The sequence below is a fragment of the Drosophila virilis genome, chromosome X (genome assembly GCF_030788295.1).
Source record: "Drosophila virilis strain 15010-1051.87 chromosome X, Dvir_AGI_RSII-ME, whole genome shotgun sequence".
NCBI lineage: Eukaryota > Metazoa > Arthropoda > Insecta > Diptera > Drosophilidae > Drosophila > Drosophila virilis.
In genome coordinates, this window is record NC_091543.1 from 4,904,818 (window position 1) to 4,922,826 (window position 18,009).

General features: G+C 40.2%; 1 long non-coding RNA gene across 5 annotated transcripts in view; it reads right to left on the reverse strand.

Annotated features, from left to right (window-relative positions):
- LOC26531121 (uncharacterized) overlaps positions 1-18,009 on the reverse strand; it is a 191,748-nt gene that overhangs the window by 43,625 nt on the left and 130,114 nt on the right. Inside the window, exon 1 of one of the 5 annotated variants that reach the window (XR_001449797.3) lies at positions 8,427-8,509. The exons of the other annotated variants lie outside the window; for them this stretch is intronic. This is a non-coding gene — a long non-coding RNA (uncharacterized lncRNA). Of the gene's footprint in view, positions 1-8,426; positions 8,510-18,009 lie in introns of those variants that run through there. 5 annotated transcript variants of the gene reach the window in all.

Consider the following 18,009-nt stretch of genomic DNA (forward strand, 5'->3'; position numbering starts at 1 on the left):
ACTAAAGATTTTCTTTTCTCTTTAACTTGATTGAATTCATTTTTATGTATCTTCTTTTGCTTTTTGTCATTTGTTGCCCAATTAGGATTCTCTATAGAAAGCCAATGAGTTTATTTTATTTGATTGGCTTTTAATGAATGCCATTCCCTTCCTCTTACCGCTCATCATGCACTCCCATTGTTAACCGGAGACTTGAAGATCAATTCGTTTCGATGTGATTTCATTTCGATTCCATTACCCTAAAATTTAAATTTCATTCTTGTTGTTTGGTCTGCGCCCCGTTGGCCCAGTGTATTAACAATTTTTATAGATTTTTAATTGGTCCAAATGTAAGTTTTGGCTTTTTTTTTTTTCATTTTTAAACATGCAGCAAGGTCGCCAGCCCTTTGATGGACGGCATTTTAAAGGTGTCGCCTCTATCGACAAGCACATTCATTTGCATAGCCAACATGGGATTGGCTTTCTTTTCGGGCACTATGTGGGCTTTGATGGGGCTTCTGTGTAGAAGAAGAACTTGCTAAATCTCAAAATTAAGCAAATTCGAAGGGCGCCGTTACATTTATTTAAATTGTTATGTTGTGTCTGTTCTATTTTAAGAATTTAAATTAGTATAAGCCACGAGTTTACAATTTATAGCTGATTTTTAATCTAAGATAAAATATAATCTTATTTTGAATATGACAGATATTGCTCTTTAACTCATGTCAAATGACAAAAATATTTATATTGCTGGTTAAATGCCTGATCTTAAAACGTTTAAGAATATCAGACATAACATAAATAAAAATTTGCACTTTTAGAGCAAAGGGGGCGACGTTCATACTATGAGCCACGATTAGGATTAAAACAGAAATAGAGATACAAAAAGAGAATGAGAGAGTGAGAAAAGGTTTTTCATGTCTTCAAGATTTAATCAACCTGTTAACCGTTTGATTGACAACAAGCAGCCAGTAAAACGTTTACGAATGTCACTCAAAGCAGAAACAAGAAAAAAACAATACTTTACGAAACAGTTACGACAGGTATCTAAATATTGTTTTGCTGACAAACCAGACAACTATCAAAACGTTTACGAACGAGGAATAACGAAGAATTGGAAAGAACGGAATTGCCTGCAGGGAATAAGAGCGTGATATCTCATGTTCCTTAGCAATGTTCTATTAAGGAATTCCTCAACCCAAACTAAAACAACTTGTGTTATTCGACAGCGAACTTCCGTTTCCCATAGCGGCGTACTTTGTGCGTGATTTGGGCTGCGGCATTTCGCGGTACTCCGCTTCAAAAGCATCTGCGGAAGCGCCGCACATTCTCCAACCGTTGTTGTCTTCCCATTTATTTACTTTTTTTTTGGCGTTATTTCTAACCCAAATCGAGCTGGATAAAATTAATATGTTCGTTGCCCCGCCCTACTCCACTTGCAAAAGGACAAAAGATGGACGAGAATTTCCTCTGCTAGAGACAGGTTTACAGGGTTCAGCTTGGTATTCTGTTTCCCAGGGCAACCCTTTCGAGCTGCCTTTTGTCGTTGCTGCGTCGAGCACCCTTCGCACTGATGTGCTGCTGTCTATCACAAATCTGTCACGAGGGTTGCTGCCGAACATCGTCAGGTGAGCAACGCGTTCGCTACCTGTGAACACATCCTCCTCCGCCTCCTACTCCATCTGCGCCAACGAGCGCTGCGCAGCGGCTGGTGGAAATGCAATGCAAAGTTGCTCTTTGCCTATCGATCAACACAATTTGAATCGCATTTCTGTGTGTCGGCGACGTGGGAACCCAGCACAGGTGATGTTTCCAACTCTGGTAGAGTTGCCGAGTTGCCTGAAATTTGATACACCCCCTGCTCTCTAGCACAGCTAGCTCAGCTGCCGCAGCAGCCCTCAAAATATTTGATTTGTTGCAAAAATATTTGCTTGCATCTTGAGTGAAGGTTGAGGTACACGGCCGGAGCTCATAATTTCCTATCGAGTTTCCGTTTGGTTTTGCCTTTGTTCTTGCTGTTGTATAATTTTTTGACGGCTTTTCTTTGGGAAATGGGAAATGGGATTTGGATAAAAGTCGCAGGGCATAATTAACAGAAATGTTGTGAGAGAGAACGGCAGCAGAACAGGCAGCAGCAGCAGCAACATATGTGAGCAGCATGGCAACAGTAGCTGCAACAACAACAACAACAACAACAACAACAACAACAACAACAACAACAACAACCGCAATAATGACAATCGCACAAATCAACAAATCACGATCAACGGCAGCCACACAAAACTCACGATTCCCGCTGCCCAAAATTCTAAAAAAAAAAAAACAAAAAAAAAACTCTCAAAATTGGCAAGAAGGGTTAGCCTACGGGTGTCGAAGACACAATACCCTTTACCCATGCCCATGGATATTAACTAAAATATATTCTTGTCATATATTGAGTATATCGGTTATACAAATTCGATTCGCCCCACTCATACATATGTGTTGGCTGCAACAAGACAAGAAAAGATTAAGCAATATAGATGAGGAGTCCAGCTTTGCAAATTGCCGATCAAGAATCTATATATATATATATACATACTTTATGGGGTAGATATCTTATGCCCAAAACTCGCTGAGAGAGTATATTGATCAAATTTGAGCATCAGTCTATGCAGTTTCAGCAGCAGCAGACGCTAATGCTTGCTGCGGAACAAGAACAGCGGCGTGTAGCAAGTGGCTGCCAACAACAACAGCAACAACAGCAACAACGGCAACAACAGCAACAACAACAATTGGCAAAGCGCTGCTTGAATGAACAGCCCAAGTGGCCCAAGCGCTGTGCCCCCTGCCCTCCTCGTCATTACCCAGCACTTGCTAGCAGCAATTGCAGTTGGTTGATCAGTCAGTCAGTCAGTCAGTCAGCCAGTTGTCATTGTGTGGCATTGTCAATTGCAAGCTTGCGATCTTGGCTTCTGGTTGTTGTCAACATTTGATCGGGGCGCATGCTTCAGTAGCTAACAAGACTGTGCCGCACACAAAATTGTGGCCAAAATGTGTAGGCAATTTGTCAATATGTTATGACAACGGCAACAACAAGCAGCAGCAACAACAACAACAACAACAAGCAGCAGCGATTGCCAGCAACTGCCAGCAGCAACATTATTGACATTAGGGCACCTGTTTGTTTTCCAACTTAAAACTATGATTACCGTTGTTGTTGTTGCTGTTGCCATTGTCATAGTTGCCGGCAGCACGCGTACGTACACACACACACACACACACACACTTGGGCACAACTCGTGACTGACTCGAAAGACGCCAGCGTCGAGTCGAGTCGACTCCAGTCGCAGACAACGTTAATCACAGACAAAATAAAAGCCACGTAAAGAGAGCCCAAGTGAAAGAGCCAAATGCTAGGCCAGGCTTGTTGCTGTTGTTGTTCCTGTTGCTGTTGCTGCTGTTGTTTTTGTTGCTCTTGCTTTTTAGGTTTTTGGTCAATGAACAAGAAAAATGGATTTTCACGGTTACATGCGTCGCGCAGTTCGCTCAGCTACATGCGAGTACTTGCACACACACACACACACACACACAAACCCAATACAGACATACAACACACAAAACACACACACACACACACAGAGACATTCAAGCATACACAACATGCATATGACATGTTGCCAAGAAACGGCAGCAGCCGCAAGAGCAACAACAAAAGCTCTGAAAATTGTCTTAAGCAAGTTCGCTGCCTAAGTCTTTCGTTTGCAGCAGCTGCTTCATAATCGTTGTTGCCAGCTATCACTGGCCTTTAAAGATCAACCATGAGTTGCCGAATTACATAATATGCAGCTACTTGAAGAGTAGAAACATTTCATTCGTGTAGAAATTAATTGACGAAAAGTCAAATATTTATGGGAAGCTGATAAGGCTTGAATAAAACAGTTTTGGCATACCGTAGAGTAGACACTGAACTAAATGAAAACTCGTTAGGCAGTTTTTGTTTTGGTTCCCATTAAGATTAGGTGCATCCAAAGATGGACCATATCGAATGATGTTACCCAAAAAAATGGTATTCAAATCCTGAGCTCAGCACATGTTTGAGCCCTTAGGAAACGAAAAATGTAAAGAGTAGATTTCGCGGGGCTTAACAAAACGCACTTCCTCTTCTTTGGGGCAGCCCTACAGTTGCCCACAAATTCTCACGCTGATCGCGGATGTTGTTGTTGCTGCTGATGCTATTGAAAATGGGCGTAAATGTACACGCCCTCGCTTGAGCATGAAAACTATGAGCATCATTATTATAGCTATTATACTTGTTATCATTGTGCAAAGAGCAGGCCGAACAGCAGGTAGAAAGGGCAGACAATGGGCAGGTAGGGCATTAGAAAGCGGCGTGCGCCCTGCCTGCCCCTACTCCACGCTTATCTCACAGACGGAAAGACGGCCAGGCAGTCGAACTGTCATTTGGCTGTCGCCTATCGCATTGTACTCGTCCTTGATCCTTGAACCTGAATTGTCACCTTTTCTACTTTTCACATTCTTTTCCACTTTCACTTGCGCTTATCGCACAGATTCTTAATCCCTGAAATACCGAAATGCCCAAATCTGTAAATGGCCTTTGTGCTGGCCGAGTCCTAATGAGTCCATCAGCATTTTAATGAGCCTAAAATTGTTGTAGCACCAGAAAGACCGACCCCCCACAGTTCCATAGTACCACAGTTCCGTTCATAAGTTTGGCTCTTCGCTTCGTTGAGCGGAAGAAGCTTCTGCGCTGCACTCAAAGTGTGTGTGTGTGCGTGGGGACGGGAGCGGAGGCGGGGCATACAAACATTAAACGCATATGGAAATTAACATTTAAGTTTTCAACGAAATATTACACGGCTCAGCGATTGTCTTAACACTCCACCCGCACCTCTTAAGCCTCCCCGGCCCTTCACCTCCTCTCACGCAACACACTAAACACTTCGCTTCCGACTCAGGTGGCTGAGCTGTCTTTTCTTGGAATTGCCATGAAATGCGTTTAGCATAAATGAGAATAAAAACTATCGACGCTTCTTTAATTAAGCTGTCGTCAGTGGGAAGAGAAGTGGTGGAGTAAGGTTGGGGAGTGCGGGAAGGGGCGAACGCCTCGTTAAAGATCGCATTGTGCTTGACTCAAGAGTTGAGTTTTTAATAAAAAAGAATGCCGGTTCGAATCCATTATCCATCCAACAATAATAAAAATAAAAATAATAACAATATAAAAGAATAATAATAATAATAATAATAATAATAATAATAATAATAATAATAATAATAATAATAATAATAATAAAGGTTCGGTTCATGGTAAAAAAAAAATAGGAATACAAAGCAAATGCTAAAAAAAATGTTCCAAAATTCTGACTACACGACAATAACTAGAAGACCTAGCCGAATGATTTCCTTGAAAGTCTCCCAACTTGGGCACAGCGCTAATTAAAAGCAACAACTGCACCCACTCCCCGCTCCGCTCCACTCGCCTCCCTTCTTAGCTTCAGTCTTCAATGTCCAGCGGAGAGAGTCCCCATCCACACACACACTGTCTTGACCCAGTGAGCAGCAGCAGATGACAAGTTTGTGTGCATAATTAATGTACTTAAGCGGCAACAATAACAACGACGGCAACAACAAAAACAGCAGCAACAACAACCGCAACAACAACAATTCGTTAGCCTGAGAAGCATATTTAATAACTTGTTTATAGTCTCAACCATAGGCATGAGGCATTCATCAAGTGGCTTTGACCACAAAGCTTAATAGGGCACGTGTCCTGCTTGTTAGGCCAAGCGGCCAAGTGGCCGCCTCTTGTGGTCGCTGTTGCTGCTGCTGTTATTGTTGTTGCTGGTGCGTTCTTCAATGGTCAATCATTGCACGCAGCTTGCCGTTAAGTTAGGCTCAACTGTACCTATGCCGAGTGCATAAGGGGCCGGGGGCCATAGGGAATTTGCAAAGACTAAAACCAGATTGCATTTGACCAAATGCCAAAGTCAAGTTGAGGCCTTTGCTAAATGCAGCTGATGAAGTTATTAAAACTAGTTGTTGCTAGCGAACGGCAGTTAAAAATCAAAACAAGATGCGGCCAAAAACAGAGAAATGCAATTGCTAATATCTCTGCTGTGACTGCGACTGTTGCTGCTGTTGCTGCTGTTGTTGCTGTTGCTGCTGTTGCTGTTGCTGTTGCTGTTGCAGCTGCTGCTGGAGATTGTGGCGAGTGTTGTTCGCATTGCATGTGGAGCAGCTGCAGCAGTTGCCTGTTGGCTCCGGCTGCCTGCACGTTGTCTTTCAAGTATTTGTCAATTAGATTTTTAATTGCTGAAATATGAATGTAGGCGCAACTGCAATAGCAGCAGCAGCAACAACAATAACAACAGCAGCAGCAGCAGCAGCAAAGGCAGCAGCGGCAACAGCAACGCATTTGCCATGACTTTGACGTTGACAGCAAGAACAGCAGCAACAAAAATGTTCTCAAGCTGCTTTTTTTTTTTTGTGTACCCTTTCAGAGGGTATGACAATTTTATCATGATATGTGCAACGCTTTTTCCTATAGTTTAAACATATCCAACATCAGAATCTGATTTATCTAAGACACTTCTATGCCATCATAATAATTATTATTTTGAAAAAATATATTTTTACCTTGGGCCTGTCGCCGTTGGTCAGCCAGTCAATTGGTTAGTCAATCAATAAGGAGATCAATCAACAGCCAAGCAGCCAGCCAGCCAGTCAGTTTGCCGGTCAATCATTCAGTAAGTCAGTCAGCCATTCAGGCAGTCAGTCAATCAGATAGAGATTTGGTCAATCATCATCGATCAGTCAGTCATTAAAACAGTCAATAAGTCAATCAACCAATAGGTCAATCAGTTAGTCATTCAACCCAAAAATGTATTAATAGATCAGCCAACTAGCCGATTGGTCGGTCAATCATTCAGTCATTTAGTCAGTCAGCCAGTTAGTCAGCGATTAAGTCAGTCAATCAATCAGGCAGTCAGCCAGTCAGTCAGCAATTAAGTCGGTCAGTCAATCAGCAATAACATCAGAATCAAAATATTCTCTAATTGAATCATTGTGTGTCTGCAAAGGGTATTTGTTATTCGACAGGACGGGGCTAAGATTTCTGCCTTGTTTTAGCCTGTTTTGCCTGTTGTAAACTTGTTTCGACTGCAGAAGACGACGACGACGATTATTAAATGCAACTTAGATCAGATCAGCAGCAGTCGCAGCAGCAGCAGCAGCAGCAGCAGAAGCAGCAATGGCAAAGACAGCGACAGCAGCGAACTCGATTAAATCGAAATGCAATGCTTCTTAGAGCTGCGCTTAGCCCCCATCGCTCTCCCCACTCATCGGTCACGCTGCAACAGACTCTAAGCGAGGCTCGTATAGAGTTAAGATGAATCGCGTGCCTGGCAACTGCGACTAGCTGAAATATTATTATTATGGTTTGGCTAAAAGTGAATGATTGCCGTGGTGGGGCGCAGCTGCAGCAACAACAGCAACAGCAGCAGCAGCAACTGTAACGCACAGCGGCAGCATCAGCATTTGCAACATTGGCAACATGATGCGCGTTGATAGACGACGATAGATTATCAGCCAGCAACATTGGCAAAGAGAGACAGAAAGAGAGACAGAGAAAAACTGGGCACTGGGAACAGCCAAAAACATTTTACTGTCGCTTCGCTAATTTACGAGCCAACTCAAGAAGCAGAAAAAGCGGCAATAGCTAATGTTGCTGCTGTTGCAATTGCAATTGTTGCTGTTGCTGCTGCTGCTGCTGCAATCTAATTAGCGACACACATTGCGCATACGCCACGTGTGTTTGCCTTGCCCAGCATCGCATCATATTAGCCATATATGTTTGCATAGCTAACTGTTAGATACGCACACAGAGACAACTTCTACAGCTTGCCGCACGGACGCCTCGCTGGCAACGTGCCTCGTTAGTTGCTGCTGCAGTTGTTGCTGTCGTGCCAGCCATGGACCTTGGCCATGGCCACAACAGCAACAGCAACGGCAGCAGCAGCAGCAGCAGCAGCCGCTCTGCTCTTTTTGTAGCCAGTTGCTGGCCTTGCTTTGGACAGCTTGTTGCATATGTCAAGTCAGGCAACAGCAACAACAACTGGCTGCAGCAATAACAAACGGCAACAAACACCTGCAAAATTTTTGCCGCATCTTTCCACAAGCCGAGTCGAGTCGAGTTTACCTAAGCGAGCAACTAACCATCTAGCCATCCATCTACATATCTATTATGACTGTGCCCCAGCGTTTGGCATCAGCTCTAAGATTCCTTTCTCTTTTCTATACACATGCAAACCAAATAACTCAATACATTTCAAAACAGACAACATCGAAAAACCAAGCAACAAATACAAAAAAGCAGAATAGAACCCAAAGCTAACAAAGGCAAATCAAAGGCGCACATAATTTACTTAAAATACCCTAGAAATACCTACATGTTCCACATATTATAAATCGTTTTGGTTTTCGTTAGGTTAAAGGCCTAGGTTAAACATTCACTTGTGTGTTTCGTACAATTTCTTCATGAATTTACATAGAGTTTACTAATTGCTAGTGCTCCCTAACATTATTAACACTATAATGCACTACAATGCAATACCTATACCCAACACTTCACAAAACTTTGCTACGCCACAGTACCCAACACTACACAACATGACTCTACACAATACAACTCTAAACTACAATGCCCAGGATAACACTTATCAAAACTAAACGAATTTACACTTCACCCCACAACACCATTCTAAACTTAACAACACTGCACTAAATGGCAATATATTACAGTACTTAAAAGACAACATTTCATTATACTTATCAGCACTACTCAATACTAGCCGGCGCAACACGACCATACACTAAACACTACATTACACTACAAAGCATTACTTCTCACAAAAATATACAGCACTACATAAAATTACACTATTCTACCCAGTACGACTCAACACTAAGCAACAACACACAACCCAACACTATGCTTCACAGCTGCTCTGGACTCCACTACGCTGCACTATCGGAAAAGCTACAGAGCTGACTTAACATTTAATATTATTAGCAGCTGTTTAACATGTGTTCAAATGTTAGGAAGAGCACGCCACAGCTGTTAAGCACTTTCTAATTTGCCTAGATAAACCAACTTTTAGTCAATAACCTTCACCAATTCGTATAGTCCAGAATTGTCTAGGGTATCTGCTAGTCCATAGCCCTTCACGAAAGTAACAAATATTGCATTTTAAATAACCGGTGCAAGATGAGTTGGGGTGGGCATATTTGGGAGGTGTGTTTGTGTGGGGGGGGGGGGTTGGTTATATTGTGCATAACATGCCGTTCATAATTCAACGATTTGTCATTTTGTATTCAAATATTATTTTGTCGACTGCTGTGACATTTGCATTTCAATTGATTCATCGACAGACGACGACGAGTGTTGAACTTTAGCGCGCGCCAATGGGCCAAAAGCCGATAAGAACATACCGACAAAATTTCTCTGCCCGACTAGGAGATACCCTGTGACTAGGGCCGAGCCACTTTTACAAGCGTTCCAGCTTCCTTCGAATTTATACAAACGCAATATAACACATATCTGTGCTTCTTCCTTTTGTAAAACCATATTGGAATCGATATTTATCGATATTATGAATAGGGAATGAGGTTAAGAGTACAATTTCGATAAGCTCGCACTACTTAAGGTATACGACAGCATATATTTGAAAATTCAAATCCTCAGACATACTGATCAAGAAATTATAAATATTTACTTCTGCCTGTTACATGCATTTGCACAAACTCGTTATACCCTTTCAGACATATTCGATATGTTCAGGGCATGAAAAACGAATGAAGAATCGTTTACAATTCACAATTCACACTATTCACATTCACATTCACATTCACATTCTCATTGATGTTGTTGCTGTTGTTGTTGTTGTATTCGCTTTTCACACCTTCCACTGTCTGATAAGTTTTCGTTGCGCTGCTAACGAGACGCAACAGATAAAGATATCAGTTTCGAACACCACCTGCTCCACGGACATGTTCCAGCCGAGACGATATACATGTTGGCCCTATCCGATACGTATTGACGATAGCCCATGTCATTTTCTTCTCCTCTTTTTTTTTTTTTTTAGTTCTTAGTGGCTTTTGACACTTTCGAAAATTTGTTAGCAACGATTTGCATAATTTCACAGTAAATTCCTAATTCTAATCTATGCCGGCAGTTGAAGTATCAACTCCCCGACTCCCAGAACAGAACAGAGCAGAACCGAACACAACAGAATAGAACAGAACAGAATCGAACTGAGCGATCCGGCCCCTTCAGTCTGTCAACTTGGTCTATGTATATTTATGTTTGATACTTAATCGCTAATAAATACACGTTCGTATTTCAAAAAAAAAAAAAAAAAAAAAAAAAAAAATAAGAAAACAACGCAAACTCCCAACAACAGAAATTTAAATATTTTTGAAAGGGCCCCAAGTCAGAACTGAAGAGCGCTTCGAATAGTTATTCAGCTGCTGTGTGACTCCTGTGGCGTTTGTTTGTTCGAAATCAAAACATTTCTCACTTTTGAGCAGACTCTTTTTTACTATTTTTCGTGTGCCCAGCTTTGGACAGAGCCCAAAAGATATTTTTCACACCTATCCAATCGATTATAAATGGGCGGCGCGATTATTAACTGGGCGAGCCGAGTAATAGAAACGCCTCAATCTGAAACCCGAAGACAACCTCATCAAAACTTAATGAATTCCGACTCTTACTGGATGCCCAGAGTTTGATCTTCGATAGTCAAATATCTGTATATAATACAGGTACATATTACCAGCTTCATATTACTTTTCAATGCCTCAATTTTCGTTTTACAGCACTTAGAATTCCAATTTTAAACACTGCTTCAAAATAGTGTTGTAAAATATGTAAGATTTTGCAGGAAAGTGTGCATAAACATTTCTTTGTGTCAAAAATGTTTGAGGCATCAAAGTTGGCCCACTTCTGAGATCCGAATGAGCAATTGTATTTATGCTCAGTCTGGTTTTATACCTCATCGAGGAGAGGCCATTTATTTTCTCCTTTTTGTTGCCTGCTTTTATTTAATTTAATTTTTTTCTTTTGTTTTTGAAGTAAATGTCATTATTTAACAAGTTTTCTTTTTATTATTTCTTAAGGCTTAATAGCTGTTTTTTTTTTTTGGAAGACAACGTCTGCGAAAATAATTTTTTCTCTCGTTTTTCATCTGTTGAAATAGTTCAACAGTATCTATAAAGCAATATTCTTTGCAAGGAACATAATTTTTTCCGTTTTTATTTTATTTTTATTTTATTTTTGTTATAAGTACAAAGTTTTATGTTCGTCTATCTAATTGTATTGTCAATTTTTTGTCTATATTTTGGTTGTCTGGATTCGCATGATCCTCATCACTTAGATTCCGTCAGCTTTTGGACACGTCTCAGGAATCAACATTAAGAGGGTATTTTATATTTTTTAAAAATTTGCAAAAATTCAATTCAAATTGGGTTTAAATATTTGAACTTTATGCCCAGAGAGCGTGTTAAACCTATTAGATAGACTTGGCAATTGATTAAATGGAATAATTAAATATTTTTGGAAACTAACAGTTGTTAAAGAAAGTGAATGTCCTGATGTCGTGTAATTTTGTGTTTATATTTTAAATATATTTTAAATATATTTTAAAGAGTATACCTGAACGTTTTATTGAATGGCCATGGCGCTTGCTGGAATTGGAGACGCGTATATAATCTTTTGAGTGCCGGAAGAACTTTTCTTGTTTTCTTCTCAATCTGAAAACAATATTATTCAGAAAATAGTCATATCCTTTTTATAGGATGTATAATACAGTTTTTCTGTTTTTGTTTTTCTTTTGTCAGGTGTTTTCATTTTGCCACTCTTTAATGATACTTTTCACGTTTTATTTCCTGTCTATCTAATCGAATTGTAATTTTTTGGTTGGTTCGCCCTGCAGGATCCTCATCAGTTAGAATCCGCAGGACTTTGGTAACGCTTCAGATTGGCAATATAAAAAGCAACATTAGGCTTATATTCCATTAAATTCAGATAATTGGTTATATTTAGCAACGTTATCACAAATGTTTTCTTTCTAATATTTATGTAATTGACATGGAATAATAAAACTCCCGTAAATATTTTGGGAGTTGTTAGTGCTTCACAAATATTGATGAAGCTCTTTTCTTTCAGCATTTCAAATTGCCTCCCTTATGACTCTCCGGTCTAAGAAGCCACTTCACTTTGCCCAGCTTTGTCGCAACTGAACCGCAGAGCCTGTCAACGTGTTACCTCCTCGTAAGCCGCCTGTCAAGTGTCACAGCCAGGCAGCTGACGCTGTCAATGTGCCTGATCCTTCTCCCAGAAACCTGGCGTTCTTTGTCCTCACGACATTAAGGGCAATATTCCATTATGTCGCCCAAACTCGCCTTAAAACGATCACGATCACGCCTGGACGCGGTTATTGGGCTGTTGCATGATGCCACAAATGCGGCATCATTTGCGCATGTTGCTGTCAGTTTTCCGCAGGTGTTGAGTGTGTAAAGGACACAAGCTCGAATGGGACTGTTCCCGGAGCGGGCTTTCCTGACCTTTACAGCCCAACCCTCTGCGCTCCCAAAACCTGCAAAGCCATACGCGCTCCTGAAACCTGGCCAGAGCCTGTCGACTGGAGGAGCTGCTCAAACACATGTGCGCGGAATCCAATCTGATGGTCTGGTAGTGCGTTGTCAAAATCTTTCGAAGGTAGAAAGCAGACTAATGGGCGTGTAAAAAGTGCGGGCAATGTGGGTCTATAATTTTTTTTTGGCTCCATGACGACCAGGACTCGCTTTCATGGATTCGGAAAGAAACACAGTTGCGAGCGCCTAGGCTATGTCAGCGTCTCACCAAGACGCCTCGCAGCCCTTTAGCTTTCGCACCTCTATCTCCTACATAGGTCGGACAATGCAGGGTTCCAAATTCTTTGCGATCCCACAGAGTGAAGTTTTCGGCCATGGCCAATAAAGGTGATAAAGCTTTTGTGTGCAAGAATTTGTATGCCAGAGAGGAATACAATTTTCGATGTGATAAAGGTTCGACGTGATTTTTTCAAAACTGTTTTGTGCTACGAATTGTATACAGTTTGAATAAGTGTTTTATTCAATTTGAATTGATTTGTGATTTCAGGCCTATTTCAATAGTCTAAAAATAAAACTTTAAACGAGTCTGCATAAATCATTTTAGGAGTGCAGTCAGTCCAATGCTGGGTAGCATGAACAATCTTCATTTACAGATGAGAAAGGTGGCTGGACAGAAGTTGTGGTCATATGCAGATCGTATTCTGGCCCTAGCTGTCGCCAGCTGAGAGCTGACATATAAAGTTCAGCTCGAAGTTTATCTGCTGTTTGAGTTTGTGTTTCAGTCTCAGTCTCAGTGTTAAGTTGCCGGTCCTGCCTTCATCATTAATATGAATGGCAGACCATCCATTTGCGAGCTGGAACTGGAACTGGAAATGCTTGAATTCCAATTGGAACAGAGAGATATATTCACAGCAATTTATGTATCTTAATTGTGCTCCGCGTGAATGAATGAAAGAATCTTGGGGAATGTATTTCAACTTCAGTTGATTGTCAACTCCAAAACAGAGCGAGAGAGAGTGAAACGATTTCGAATATGCCCAAACTGCACTCGTATTTCATCAATGAAATATGTGGCAGAGGGGGCGGCTTGAGGCGGGTCTTGGTCAGGCTTTCTCACGATCTTTGGCCAAGTTAAACACTTGCTTTATAACGATATTTATGACTGATAATTTCTGATCATTTAAGTTTATTTTTAGATCAGTTCAGTCGATTTTTTTTGTCAGCCAGCCAAGTGAAAGGTGACCTCTCAGCTATCAACTGGGCATAGCTGCGAGGCTGCCTTAGAAAGTTAACACAAATCATCTATGCAAATATTTGAGGTGCAGGTGGAATAACCAAATAGTTTTAGTTAGTTCCTCAAATTGTGAATCTTATTTTATTGTAACTAGATTGCGTGTAATATATCGCAATTTGCTACATAACAATGTTAATTTGCTTTTGTTTCCATCCATCTAATGCAGTCTAGTCCCCATTCCATTTTATTCTAGCTTCATTTTGAAATACTTTTGAATTCCTAAACACACGTCGATGTCGCGATATAAAAGAATTCTTGAAATCGTTTTTTAATACGTTGCTTAAAGTTTGCCCATTTTCAATTTGTTAAAAAGGAGAGAGACTCAAACTTATAGTTCCCTGTTGAACATAGAAATATGTATATATGAACCCTTAAACCCGCCTAAGTACACTCTTCCATTCCATTTAACTTCTGGCACTCACGAAAGTTTATACAGATAAGAGTGGGCTTATCAACTAAATATTTAAGATTTTCTTAAGTAAGCCATATTTTATATTGATTTAAGCTTTTTCTTATCCATTTTAGTATACCCCTAAATCTATAATAAAATACCTAAATAAAAATAAATTGTGTTCACCATGTGGCTCGGGTTTTTTCCAATATCTTCTCCCATTTCGATATCAATGAAAGATCGGTTTTGAGACATAGTTTTTTAAGCACGACTTGAAGATAATACGAGCACTTCCCTTTTGAATATCGCCTTCCATTCAGAATCAAACAGACGCACACATTTATTAAGGTAAAGCCGCGCGCTTCGGTATACGCACATAGTTGGGTGCCACAATTGGGTCCTGAAAATTTCATTAGGATCGGACAATAGACACCCAAGCTATCAGGAATGGAAATGCATTTCCCATACTTAGTGTGGGGCAACGGGAAGAAGAAGCACCGCTGCTGCGTAAAGTGTTTGTGCATGTATGTGTACGACAGGGTATCTGCTAGTCGAGCACTCCCGACACTTTTACTTGCTTTTGGAATTTCCAGCACCCATTCCAAATTTCTAGCAATATTTCTTTCAAATCTTCCAAAGTTGCGGCTGTCGCTGTTAAAGTCGCGTTTGTCAACATTATTATTCAGATATTTGCCGCATATACTTAAAAATATATAAAACTTAGCGACGGCGACAAGACTTTTGATTCTTTATGGATTTGCTAAATATCACCCCCCCCCCCCCCCCCCCCCCCCATCTCCCTCTCTCTCTCTCTCTGCTTCTGCGTATCTTTTCTGCCTCTTTCTCTACTGATAAATATTTTAAAGATTTTTATGCGTTTTGTATGATTCGCATATAATTTAAACAGCTGTCCAAGTTGTCTGACTGTCAACGGCATTAACTTCACGCCAACATCCAAATCCGGCTGAGTTTTTATTGGACTGTATTGGCAGCTTTGACAGCCGATGCTAATATTTGGCCCAATAAATTAGTCGCTCTTTAGTATCGCATTATGCAAAGCTTCTTCCACACGCTGGAATCTCATATATATATATATATTCGGTCAGAGATTGATGACTCGCTATTTGAAAATTTGATATAATTAATGCTCTTCAGCTTATCTCCTCTAATCCGTCAATGTCTAAGATTCCTGTGTGTCCAATAATTTGTTTTGCATTTCTTTAAAATCTAGAAAATGAAGATTTAAATTTCATTTCATACTGTTCTTTATGAGTTGAACTGAGCTTCCATATTATTCTTTGCTTATCTTAAATATTTTTGTATACTTCTCTTGATAAACATTCAATACAGACAAATGAGCAAAGAAATATATTTACTGAGCTCTCGCCTGGAACTGAATTGATTAAAAAGTGCAAAACTTAGCTTATCAGCTCCTTACAGAAACTAAACTAGTTCAAAGTTAAGCCTTCAAGACTCTCTGAGCAAGAAGCTATTCCAAAGTAAAAAAGTACTAGTTTTTTTAGATTTCGCAGTGTTTATATCATAAGAAATATAAATGAAAATCTACCCAAGATATAGCTTAGAAACCACAGCTGGAGCTTTTCTCAGTTCTTCAAGGTCGAGATGCCTTTATTTTGTTATTTTGTATAGAACAGGTTGAAAGTTTTCCCATGTCTTCAACTGAAACTAGTTGCTCGTTGAATTGAGATATTTTTGATAATGTATATTAGAATACGTAAGAGCTGCTAAATAAGGAGGGGTCAGTGGAACTTGAACTGGTTTCTAGTTCGCCCGTTTTATAGACGGTATATGGAACTGGAACTGGTTCCTACTTGCCACACTAATAAAATTAATAGATCACGTAAGACATAATACTAGTATTAAGCACTTGGCAGTTGCGAGATCATTTTGAATACTTGCAACGCATCAGCTGGACTTTCTTTTTGGTATCGGATAATGAACGCGTATCAAAATCAGAAACAAAAAAGCTGAACAACAACAATGACAAAATTGCAAATTAATTTGCAAACAAAAAAAAATGCATAGAAAAACCATCAAAATAAAAAGAAAACAAAAAAAAAATAAAATAATAATGAGGCGGATTTGGAACAAAAGCTGCTCGATAAACTAGTCAACTATTTGGTAACGGTTTTAATTGTCAACGTGTGGCACACACAACACACACACACACACACATAGACACAGACATACGCTTGCAAATACACAGTCTGGTTTCTGGTTTTCTTTGGCCTATTGTGTGTGCCATGTGGAGTGTATTGACTTAGATTGTCAGACAATAGTCCTGATTTTTATTGTTCAACAGCAGCCGCAGCCGCAAGTCTTCGCACTCAAAATATTCGTCAGAAGAAAAACAAAAACAATAAATAATAATAACAATAAATTAAACAAAGACTTGCTATAAAATTTATTATCTTTTACCGATACATTTGTTTCTTCTCTATTTTTTTTTGTTTTTTGTTTTTCGCTAAAGTGCCCCGATGTTGACGTCTTTCTATCTGGCCAAAGCTATTTGTCTGTCTATCTGGCTGCCTGCCTGCTGCTGCTTCTTGGCTATTTTGTTAAATGTTCTGCACAAGGCAAAAAAAAAAAAAAACAACAAACATTTCAATTCATATTGCATACATTATTTTAGGCGGTTTTTTATGCTGATATCGTATGAGAGCAGCCGCGGCGAATTGTCAACTTTTTTAGGTTGTTGAACCTTCGGGAAAAGCTGCTGCTCCCTCGCACGAGGTGGAAGCTCCCCCCCCCCCTCTCTCTCTCTCTCTTGCTCCTGTAAGCGCCTTTTAATTTATTTATAAGCATATTTAATAAAATATCTAACACAATCCCTGATTAGGCTAATCACTGTGAACGGATTTAGTTTTTACTTTTATATTTGTTTTTGTTGCATATTTTCCAACGAGCGTTGATCGCATTGGCGATAAATTCAATTTGCAGCTTGGCTCTAAACTGGGACAAGCTGTGTTGCAGCCTTGTGGCATGCCACACAAAGCAGCCGCAACAGACAGGGGCGACAAATGCTGCAACAAGCGCGTCCAATTGGCCCACAGATAGTGCCAAGTCCTCACCAAAGCTCGAGTTGCTGTAGTTCGCACCCAATTAGAGATGTACCGGATATTTATATATATATAAGATAAATTACCCGGCGTTACCCGGATCAAGTGAATAATGCTGAATATGCGCGTGGTAATTGAGTTGATGCGGGAGTTGTACCGGCATCCTCTCGCTTGCTAGTTCGACGCTCTGATACCCAAGTCCCGCAGGCATATTTATATTTCTGCCCCCTTCCAGTTGAAAGTTTTCTTTGGGCTGAGGACTCTTCGTCTTCTCGCGCTCTACAGTCGCATTTTGAAAACTAGTCAAGTCCGCTTTTTTACTTAATACCTATATGCTATTAAATACTTTGTTTTACACCAGCAAAGATATTTATTGATAATTTCGCATTTTCTTTTGTATTTGATCAATTGTCTTCAGCTACAAATCTGACTGCAGACTCTGTTGCAAACATTTTGCTTGCTGACCATCTCTAGAAGACGAAACAAAAATAAATAAAGAAGAGAAGAGAAGAAAAAAAACCTCTAGCCAAATGCAGGTTCAATTGCAGACAGCAACAGTGTTGCGGCCATTCGAGCTTGTCTCTTGGTCAGCAAATTAACGCTTGATTAAGAAC